Here is a 10198-nt window from a genome sequence, read left to right on the forward strand (position 1 = left end):
ACTTATTTTAGCTTTCATCGTGCTCATACAGTATTTGCATGTTGTGTGTGCTCTTGAATGATTTATTATTTACATTGTAGACATGTTGAAATGAAAAAGTTTGTCACAGGTAATTTAAATGGCTGCAGGCAAGCTGGCATCAAAACATGTAAATTTGTGTTCAATAAAATATGTTTACTTAATTTAAAGTGTTTTTGTGTGATATTTAATATAATTTGTGCTGAAGGTTTACTCCGTATTTTGTGATGTGAAGTGCTGGATGTCTTTTTCTTATCTAAATAAGTGGGTAAGAAATTTATTTTGTCTTCAAACTCTCCATGTTTCAAATGTTGGACACTGCTAGGTAATTACTTATAACAGTCAAAGAGACCCTGCCTCACCCTATCATGTGACCTATTGAGAACAACTGACGCAAGACTGTCCAGTGCTGGGAGTGAAAACGAGGAGGTTTGGTTGCAGACACACGTAAAGTAATTGGTTGCTGCATATACCTTGGTACACTGAAAGATGAAGGACAAAGATGGAATTTTTGTGGAATGATTTGGTGTGTGTTGTAAAGGAGTGGTGTATCTGCCTTTTGACTAGCAGAGCAATGATTTATGGAAGCTGGGTGTGGTGCCAGTTTTCTGGGTAAAGGATCTGTGGGTTTTATGAATATAACTTACTATAATAACAGTTTATTTACTGATTGAGGGTGGTGATGGTGCTTTTTTGTCTTTGGACATTTCAATGTGGTCACATAGTTTATGCACGAATGTGTTGAGATTTAAACCAACAGCATGGAAAACTTTGATCTGGTTGTAGGTACAGCCTTTTAAGATTTATGACTGTGTCAGAGGTTGTGTGTGGAGGCGAGGAAGAGATGACCCAAACACTGGATTCACGGTGTAGAATGATGATGTTTTACTGGAGCGAGTGAAAGAACAGAGCAGGAACGACAGGACTGACTGACTGAAAGACTGAATGGCTGGCTGAACAACTGACAACATGTGGGAACGACAACATAATATCTACAATGACACGACAAGGAACTGGTGGAAACTGAGGGTTTAAATACACTGGCTACACTGATTTTTGTAATATTGACATTCATATTGTGAGTGGAAATTTTTTTAATGGACATTTTTTGTGTTCAGCAGTGACTCTTTGTTGTCCTTCAGCTTAGCCATGTAGGGCAATCACATCAAAACATCTGGGTGCTGCTCTTGTAAGAGCAGAGTAACTTCTACTATTTTCATCACTTCCTTCAAAATCTGCTTCATGTGATATACATTTCTAATTTTACATTTCTAATTTTACTCGAGTACTGATGCCTAACTTGTTTGCAGAGTATGTACATGTGAACTGAATGTAGTTCCTTCAAAGCTTTGGTGTGATCATTTGCATTGCAATGAAACACATATTGTTTGCTGATCTTAAGTTACAGCTTAGACATTTACTGATGATTAACCCTTTTATGGCCTGGTGCTGTTTGAAATATAATTTCAGTATGTAAAAATTGAGCACTTTGTTAATAAATGTATCTGTCAGGGCTCTGTGTGCGGGCAGGCAGAGATGAGGATCCAAATGCAGGACTCGGAAAACGGAATGTAACTCAAAAACCTCAGCTTTATTGCTGGCAGGAAAACAAACATGAAGTGAGGATGGAACACTGAGACCAAGGACACACAGGCATAATCTGTGGGTACGACGCAACACTGGGCACGGGAAAACACAGGGCTTAAATACACAGGGTAGTAATGAGGAAATGGGCCACAGAAGGGAGACACAGCTGGGAGAGATCAGGGCTAACGAGACATGGGGAACAAAGCTGCACACACTAACATAAGACAAAGACTTTCACAATAAAACAGGAAACATGAATCACAACTCAGAGACATGGACTCAACACAGAGACAGAAAATGAAACATGGAACTGAACTATACATGAAACCACCATTCCTAAAACATGGATAATAGAAACATGAAACTAATAATAATAATAATAATAATAATAATAATAATAATAATAATAATAATAATAATCACAACAAGAGAATGAGAAACAATCCAAAACACCAAGATAACTGAAACACAAGGTACCAGAGAAACAAAGAATAATCCATGATGCAAAAGTGAACCAAAACATAAAAAACTGAAAATACTGGGTCCAACGGACCCAGAACCGTGACAGTATCAGACTCTCTCAAATGTGTTTGCTCATAGGGGGTTAAATTATTATTTTGGTTTTTCTCTGTATGTATTAATTTAGGATCTACCTTACAATGTAAAGTATCTTGAGGCGACTGTTTTTTGTGATTTGACACTGTATAAATAAAATTGTAATGACTTAATACTGACTACACTGTAAAAAAATATTCCGTAGAAAAACAGAAAATGTCCTGGTAATTTTCTGCCAGTACATTTTCTGTTTTTTTACGGAGGTTTGACGGACCTTTCTGTAAATGATAAAACGGAAAATTCTGTAGATTTACAGTATACTCTCTGTACTATTTACGGACATTTCCTTCAGCTATAAAACAGAAAATTCCGTTTATTCACAGTATATTTTCTGTATCATTAACTGATATTTTCCGTTAATAGAAAAATTGAAATTTCTGTTTATATTACTATTTCCAAGCACTTCTTTTCACTGTAACTCATTAAATATAGTTCTTTATATCCTTAAACGTACATTTCTATGCAATTACAACCTAGTACACCATGTACTCAAAAATTCATAAATTAAAACTTAAATTAATTTGTGCTTCGTACACAACAACATTGGTACAATTAATGTTAAATATTCTTTTATTCTCCTTAACTCAAACACTATACTAAAATATAATGACAGCATCCATCTTGTCATAAAACTACTAAACAGCTGATACATGAACAAAATAACTCACAAGCTTTCAAATTTGAGCATTTTTATTTCCTTGAAATCAGGTTGCCCTCATGTAAATGTGTTTATTTACATTCATTCAAGTGGCTACCAAGTGTTTTCTTCAAACAGGACACCTGACAAACAAAAAATGTCATATTTAACGACATGTTCACATTTAATAATATCCAGAGTACCTTTGAGTTAGAATCACTGCCTTGTGGTAGTTTTGCATCAGTAGTTTCACATTTGTGTGAACATTTGTCTGAGATTAACTCTTTGGGCTCTTTACCTTACAATATAACATACTTGAGTCAAAATTTGTTGACTGTTTAAGTGGTGCCACATGAATACAACTGAACAGATCTAAAGAAGATGTTCCTGAACTTTGGGTTTATTCGAACAGGACTGATGGATAACCACAGGACTTTTCCCCATATGATAACTACAACACATAATAAATTAAGACAGATTACTGTCCCAAACTTAAAGATAAAAGTGTATTTACGGGACTTGTTTTGTCAGTGAGGAGCAAAGTATAATTAGAAGTGCTTGTTCTGATGAAAAGTTAAACTGTAAACAGCAGCATAGTGAATAAGGATCTGTGTCCACGAATCCTCAGCAGTGACAACACTTAAACATCATAGTTCAAAATCCTTAATGCACACCTTTTTCTCCACGGTGTTCAAATTCTCTAAGCTGGTTAAGTAGAGGAAAAAGTCTGACATATTTCATGACCATTAAATGTTAGACAAGGCTCTGAAAACGAGGTTACAGTTACAAACAAAAACCTCTGCTTGTGCGCACAGACCCTAAATCACAACAAATAAGACAATAGTAAGACAAATTACTACAAAGTCTTGTTACCGCTCTTCATATAACAGTGTGACAAAGTCCTGAATGCAGCCTGCATGTTAGTACATCAAGGTCCATCTGAGCTTTAAGTAAAATACACACAGCTTTTCCTTGGATTTTAAGAGTTGCTCAGTTCATACAGGAACTGCAGCAGTCGGAGTTAACGTGTCGCTGTGTTGCTCCTCCGTGTCAGCCATTGAGACTAGTCGCAATTTATTCTGAGGAAAAAAAGAGAAACAACAAGACATTTTTAAAAAGTTTGTATTTTTAATATTTTTTTTTTACCTAGAGCATAAACAACATAAACAAAAAAAGGATTAGGGCTGTGCGATATGACGATATATATCAGATTACGATATAAAAATGTCTATCGTTTCATATTATACACTATTCTTTGTTTTGTGGTGTTGCAAAATAAACTGTTTACGGCAATATTTTTTTCATGGTTTTGATGGTCACTGTAGTTGCTATATTATTTCTTAAAGTTCTCTCCTTCTCTTATACTTAAAATAACCACACTATGGACGGACAAGTGACTGTTTTTACGCGTACTTTCGTTACCAACAATGAGGATAAAACCATCGTGTGGCTCCGCCGTCCGCTTGTTTATTTTCCACATAAACCTTTCACAATAAAGCTCAAGTTTCTGTTGAGACTTTTCAAACTAAACTGAAATGATATACATTATTCTCAAACATAAAATTTCAGAATATGCATCAAACAAATGACCTCAAATAAAAACATCAAGTAACTATAAATGGCGCTTACAGTCACCACGCAGATGAAGGCACAGAGAATACCAGCATGGCCAGCAAGGATGAGGCAGAACCAGAAGGACCAGTCAAAAGAAATCAAGGACCTTATTGTTAAATGAGGGGCTACCTCTGTAGCATGGACATGGTTTGGTTATGAAAAGTCTGACACGCCCCAGAAAACTGTACTATGCAAATTATGCCACAAACTGGTCCCCACCACCACTCGAACACGACAAACCTCTTTAACCACCTACACAAGAATCACATGAAAGAGTTTCGAGAGAGTTTACGAATGAAAAGCAAAAAAGAGTCGTCAGGTGCTCAAAATAATCCTTAGACTCAAACGTTAGAACAGGCTTTTCCTTGCAGCACGCCGTGTAATAAATACTCAGAAAGAAAATGGCGGCCATTTAAACTCATGTCTAAAAATGTATAGTTTCATGCATCGGTCAAAACACTCGACTCCAGGTACACGACGCCCAACTGAAAACATTTCACATAAGTCGAGTTGCCCGAGAATCACAGAATTTACAGAAAATGCACTATTTTGTGATATATATCGTTATCAGGAGAGATACGTCTTATATTGGGATATGAGATTTTGGTCATATCACGCAGCCCTACAAAGGATTATAATTCACGTAGAGTTGCATACACATAACACCATTCTGTTGCAACAAAAGCAGTTTATAATTAAAGTAACATACATACCTTGAAAAACTAAATCAACCACAACATTAAACTCACCTTGTGTTTGTAGAGAAGGTGATCAGGGTTTTTCTTCATTTCCTGAGACCAGCTGCTCTGGATCATCACCAGCTTGTATCTTCATCTTTTTTTTCCACTCGGGGAAGTCTTTCCTTTTCTTGGCCATTGCTCTGCACTGGAAAACCAAAGTGTGTGATCAAAGGTGAAATAAGGGATATTTTTCCACTGCAGGACTTAAAGTGCTTCAAGTAGTGATAGCTGTTGATCCATTTCTCAAATAATCTGTAAGGATCTGGATTTTTAAGAAAGATACAAATATCTCTGCTTATATTTGGCTAAAAGCTTGATATAGACAAGGCATATAGAGCCCCTGCACACCAGCACTGCGCTTACATTATAGTTCAACCTTTGGAATACAAGCGTGCTGATCCACACAGGTATGCACACGGGTGTTCACTGCTCGTAGACCCAAATTACACCTTTCTTGGCTGCTACTTCGAAGCACATCTGTCCTGCGTGCTGCACAACAACATTGAATATTTAGTATTTACTGCTGTTTACACTTAGCTAGATTAATGCGATGGTGTTGTGTTTAGTATGTTGCTTTGTTTTTTTTCTGCTTGTTTTCTATTCTTCTCTCAACAGGTGATCCAGGAGATTTTTATTTTTTTTCTCCCCCCCTTTCTCACTGTCCCTCTCCCCTTCTGTTTTTCCTTTCCATCCTCTTTCTTTCTCCCTTTCCTATCCCTCACTCATGTCTGTCCCGTCTGTAACATCTGAAAATAAAATATAATAAATAATAAAAACAAAGATCGACTACGGCAATGCCACGATGATCCATTTGGCAAAGTAAATCCATTGGGTATCCTTGTTGGTCTTCAGACAACAATTCTGATGGCTAAAGAACCAAATGGGACAGGCAAAAAAAAAAAAAAAAAAAAAAAAAAACCATTATAGTTCAATCAAGAAATAGTTATTATTGATTTATTATTGAATTTTTTTAGTAATAATTTTTAGTATTTAATCACATTAGCACAGTGGGGTGACAAAAATATTCCACATACAAGAAATGCTGGTCAGCATTTCATAAATTACATTTTCAACAAATGTTGGAGTAAAAACACAGTTACAGGGAAAATGTGTCTGTCTGTAAATATTAACTAAACATTTCTATGTGCTACAAAATAGACATACTGTAATTGTAAATGTGCTGAGGTGAAACTATACTTTCAATAATTTTACCACTACAGTCTGTTAACCACCGAAATAATCTATGCTGGTCAGCTAGCTAAAAGTCTTTACTTTAGCAGCCCAAATCAGAGGCTAACTTTAGCATTTGCTAGCGTCAGCCAGGAAGGTCTGAGGCTTAAACTAGGGTTAGTGTAACTTTGCCTGAAACCCTTTAAAGTGTACAGTAGAGCCAACTGTAAAACACAGGTATTGATACAGTACTTATTAGAGTCCTAGAATAATTTCTAGAACCATGAAGTTCTCACTTTCCCAGTTATCCACATCGCTGACTTTCGCTAATTAGCTAGTTAGCAGTCACAGCTGTGTAATACCCAGAGAGACACAGACAGCTAACTATAATATTTATGAAAACTGGTTCAGCCACTGAAGGGCAAAACTGGTGGTATCACAGTAAAAATTATTTTAACATTAACTAAAATAAAGCTTAAGTCATGTTAAACCTAAATAACAATTATTTTAAAAAATGAGTCAGACAGCCGAAACCAGTTAACAAATAAATTAACAATTCTTTCTAAATAAAAACACGGAGTCTTTTGAAAAACATTATTTTAATAAAACGAAACATGAGTTTTAGAATAGAATAGAATAGAATAGAATAGAATAGAATAGAATTCAACTTTATTGTCATTGCACATGCACAGGTACAGGGCAACGAAATGCAGTTTGCATCCATCCAGAAGTGCTTTAGTGATAGATATATTACAATATATATTAGCAATAATATAGATATGTGAGTATATTACAGAAATGGGTCTATTATGGTATGTTATAATGTACACGGTATGAAGTATGTTGTGAATATTCTATAACTATAAGTATGTACAGGCTGTAGTGAGTACAAGCTATGTACAGGATATGAACAGGATATAAATATGAAAAACTATACAGAATATGAAATAAATAACTTTACAGAATCTGGGATATACAGCTATACAGAAATGGGAACTATGCAAGTTGTAAACAGTTGTAGGATTAAAGATTATCGAATGTACAGAATGATTATTTACACAGAGCTATACATTAGTGCAGTTAAGATAAGTGAGGGTGTAGATAGTTTCTACAGAGGCTATATAAAGTGCTAGTGGTTGTGAGTGGTGGTTCAGTCCATGTTATTATTGTGTTTGAGGGTACAGTTGTCCATTGTGGGTGTGTGTATGTTCAGTCCATGAGTTTAACGTGGGTCAGATGTCAGGAGGCAGAGTTCAGGAGTCTGACAGCTGTGGGGAAGAAGCTGTTCCGGTACCTGGTGGTCTTAGTCCGGAGGCTCCTGTAGCGCCTCCCAGAGGGCAGGAGGGTGAAGAGTCCATGTGATGGGTGACTGGGGTCTTTGATGATTTTCCCAGCCCTTTTCAGACACCGCTTCCTGTAGATGTCTTTTATGGCAGGAAGTGGTGCTCCGGCGATGCGCTGGGCAGTTTTCACGACCCTCTGCAACGCCTTCCGGTCCGAGGCAGAGCAGTTCCCGTACCAGACTGTTATACAGTTGGTCAGGATGCTCTCGATGGTGCAGCAATAGAAGTTCACCAGGATGTCTGAGGACAGGTGGTTCTTCCTCAGAGTCCTCAAGAAGAAGAGGCGCTGGTGAGCCTTCTTGACCAGCTTGGAGCAGTTGGTCGTCCAGGTGAGATCCTCGGAGATGTGGACTCCCAGGAACTTGAAGCTGCTCACACGCTCCACAGCCGTCCCCTTAATGTGGATGGGTGGATGTGGGTCAGCATTCCTCCTGTAGTCCACGATGAGCTCCTTGGTCTTCTCGGTGTTAAGCAGCAGGTTGTTTCTGTCGCACCACTCAGCCAGACGATCCACCTCCTCCCTGTAGGCGGCCTCATCGTTGTCACTGATGAGGCCAATCACCGTGGTGTCATCTGCAAACTTAATGATGGTGTTGGAACCATCAGCAGGTCTGCAGTCGTGGGTGAAGAGGGAGTAGAGGAAAGGGCTCATCACACAGCCTTGTGGTACACCGGTGTTCATTGTGATGGTAGATGAGCAGCGGTTATCCAGCCGGACATGTTGGGGGCGGTTGGTCAGGAAGTCCAGTAACCATTTGCAGATGAGGGAACTGATACCCAGGTCTGTCAGTTTCCTGATGAGTTGTGAGGGGTGGATTGTATTGAATGCTGAACTGAAGTCTATAAACAGCATTCTGGCGTAGGTGTTGTTGTTGTCCAGGTGTGAGAGGACAGAGTGCATTGCGATGGAGACTGCATCCTCTGTGCTCCTGTTCCGGCGGTATGCGAATTGGTGGGGGTCCAGGGTGGGGGGGAGACAGGATTTGAAGTGTGCTAGGACCAGTCGCTCTAAGCACTTAGTGATGATGGGGGTGAGTGCTACTGGGCGGTAATCATTGAGGCAAGATGGGTTGGAGTTTTTGGGTATCGGGACGATGGAGGTGGATTTGAAGCAGGCCGGTACCACAGCGTGGGCCAAGGACAGATTGAATATGTCTGTGAGCACTCCTGCAAGCTCCCCAGAACACGCTCTGAGAACACGCCCGGGGATGCCATCAGGGCCTGCAGCCTTGTGGACATTGATCCTGCTCAGCACCGCTCCTACATCGGTGGGGGAGAGAGTCATAGGTTGGTGGTCTGGCGTCATGTTTTAATACTTACCACAGAAATTTGAAGGCAGTTTCTCCAACTTCAGAATCCAAAATCCAGATGAAGCCTGAAAGAAGCCTAATGGCTGCTCTTGCGCTTACTTTTCCCTCCTTTTCAGGTTCTTTTTCCCACAATGCATTGCAGTAGTTGAGAAATACATAAAAATACCTGTAAATGACTAATACGGAAAATTCCTTCACGTTTATACAGTAGATTGTACTGTATTTTTACGGATTTTTTTTACAGTGTAGAAGCTAAAAGCATATCATTAAGCAAAACACTGCAGGATGGAAAACATAGATATGGTAGATCAAACCAACCACATAATACCACAGTAAATGCTTTGCTGTGACACTGGTTAGTACTGAAGCTGATGTACACACAAAGATTGAAATTTTTCTCTTCAGCTTTAACACTGGAAGTTTGATTTTATAAATGCAGCCAGCTGGGCAGTGCAGCCTATCAAAGCTAGAATAGGGGGAGATAGCGTGAGACAGAGGCTGTGAATCTGTCACAGAGCAACTGAATTTCTTGTTCGTATGTTCTTAATTTATAAGAACATATTTTACTTTGCATGCAAGAAAACTGCACTTTCCTAAACAGCGTGTACTCTGTCTGTACCTGCTGTTTAGTTGTCCTTAAATTTCTAAGGTTAAACTTACAAGCTTTGAGTGAGTGACAGAAAAAACAAATATTTAAGGGTGAAGATTTAGACTGTCACAGTGACTTCCTCTTTTGCTGAACATAATCAGGAAGGACAAGACTGACTCTACTTTTACATTGTTTTAGTCTTCTGGGTGTTTCATTACTACTTTTTTCTGACATTGGGAGCATCTAGTTCATATGTTTTATTGTAATTCTCTTTCATTTTATTCTGCAATCTCAAGAAAACACTACGCAATAGAGGAACCAAAGTATTTCTTTCTCAAATGGCTATGTGTAGAGCTACAATTTCATAATAAATTAGATGCAGGTCTTCCATTGTTCGTGCAATTTTTGAAAGATCTGCCGTAATTCTTTAGTCATAAACCAGTGCATGCGTGGGTTCTTGGCTTCCTGGCCGATCAATCAAATTGAATAAGTAAGAAGTAGGCTTCACCAGAGCTGCACTGTGAGTGTCACAAGTGTTCTTTGTAGTGTTTATGAAAAGAGTATTTTAGGCTTTA

General features: G+C 38.4%; 1 long non-coding RNA gene and 1 pseudogene across 1 annotated transcript; both read right to left on the minus strand.

Moving 5' to 3' along the window:
• Positions 1-10198, minus strand: part of LOC146567570 (sialoadhesin-like) — a 163886-nt pseudogene that overhangs the window by 34219 nt on the left and 119469 nt on the right.
• LOC146567573 (uncharacterized) lies at positions 3121-9162 on the minus strand. Its single transcript, XR_014893950.1, has 3 exons — positions 9045-9162; positions 5221-5356; positions 3121-3936 (listed from the first exon to the last, which is right to left on the minus strand). It is a non-coding gene; the product is annotated as an uncharacterized LOC146567573 (long non-coding RNA).

Source organism: Mchenga conophoros, linkage group LG9 (assembly GCF_057382185.1).
Source record: "Mchenga conophoros isolate Kocher_MC1m ecotype Shallow Benthic linkage group LG9, M_conophoros_male_GT1.1, whole genome shotgun sequence".
Classification (NCBI taxonomy): Eukaryota; Metazoa; Chordata; class Actinopteri; order Cichliformes; family Cichlidae; genus Mchenga; species Mchenga conophoros.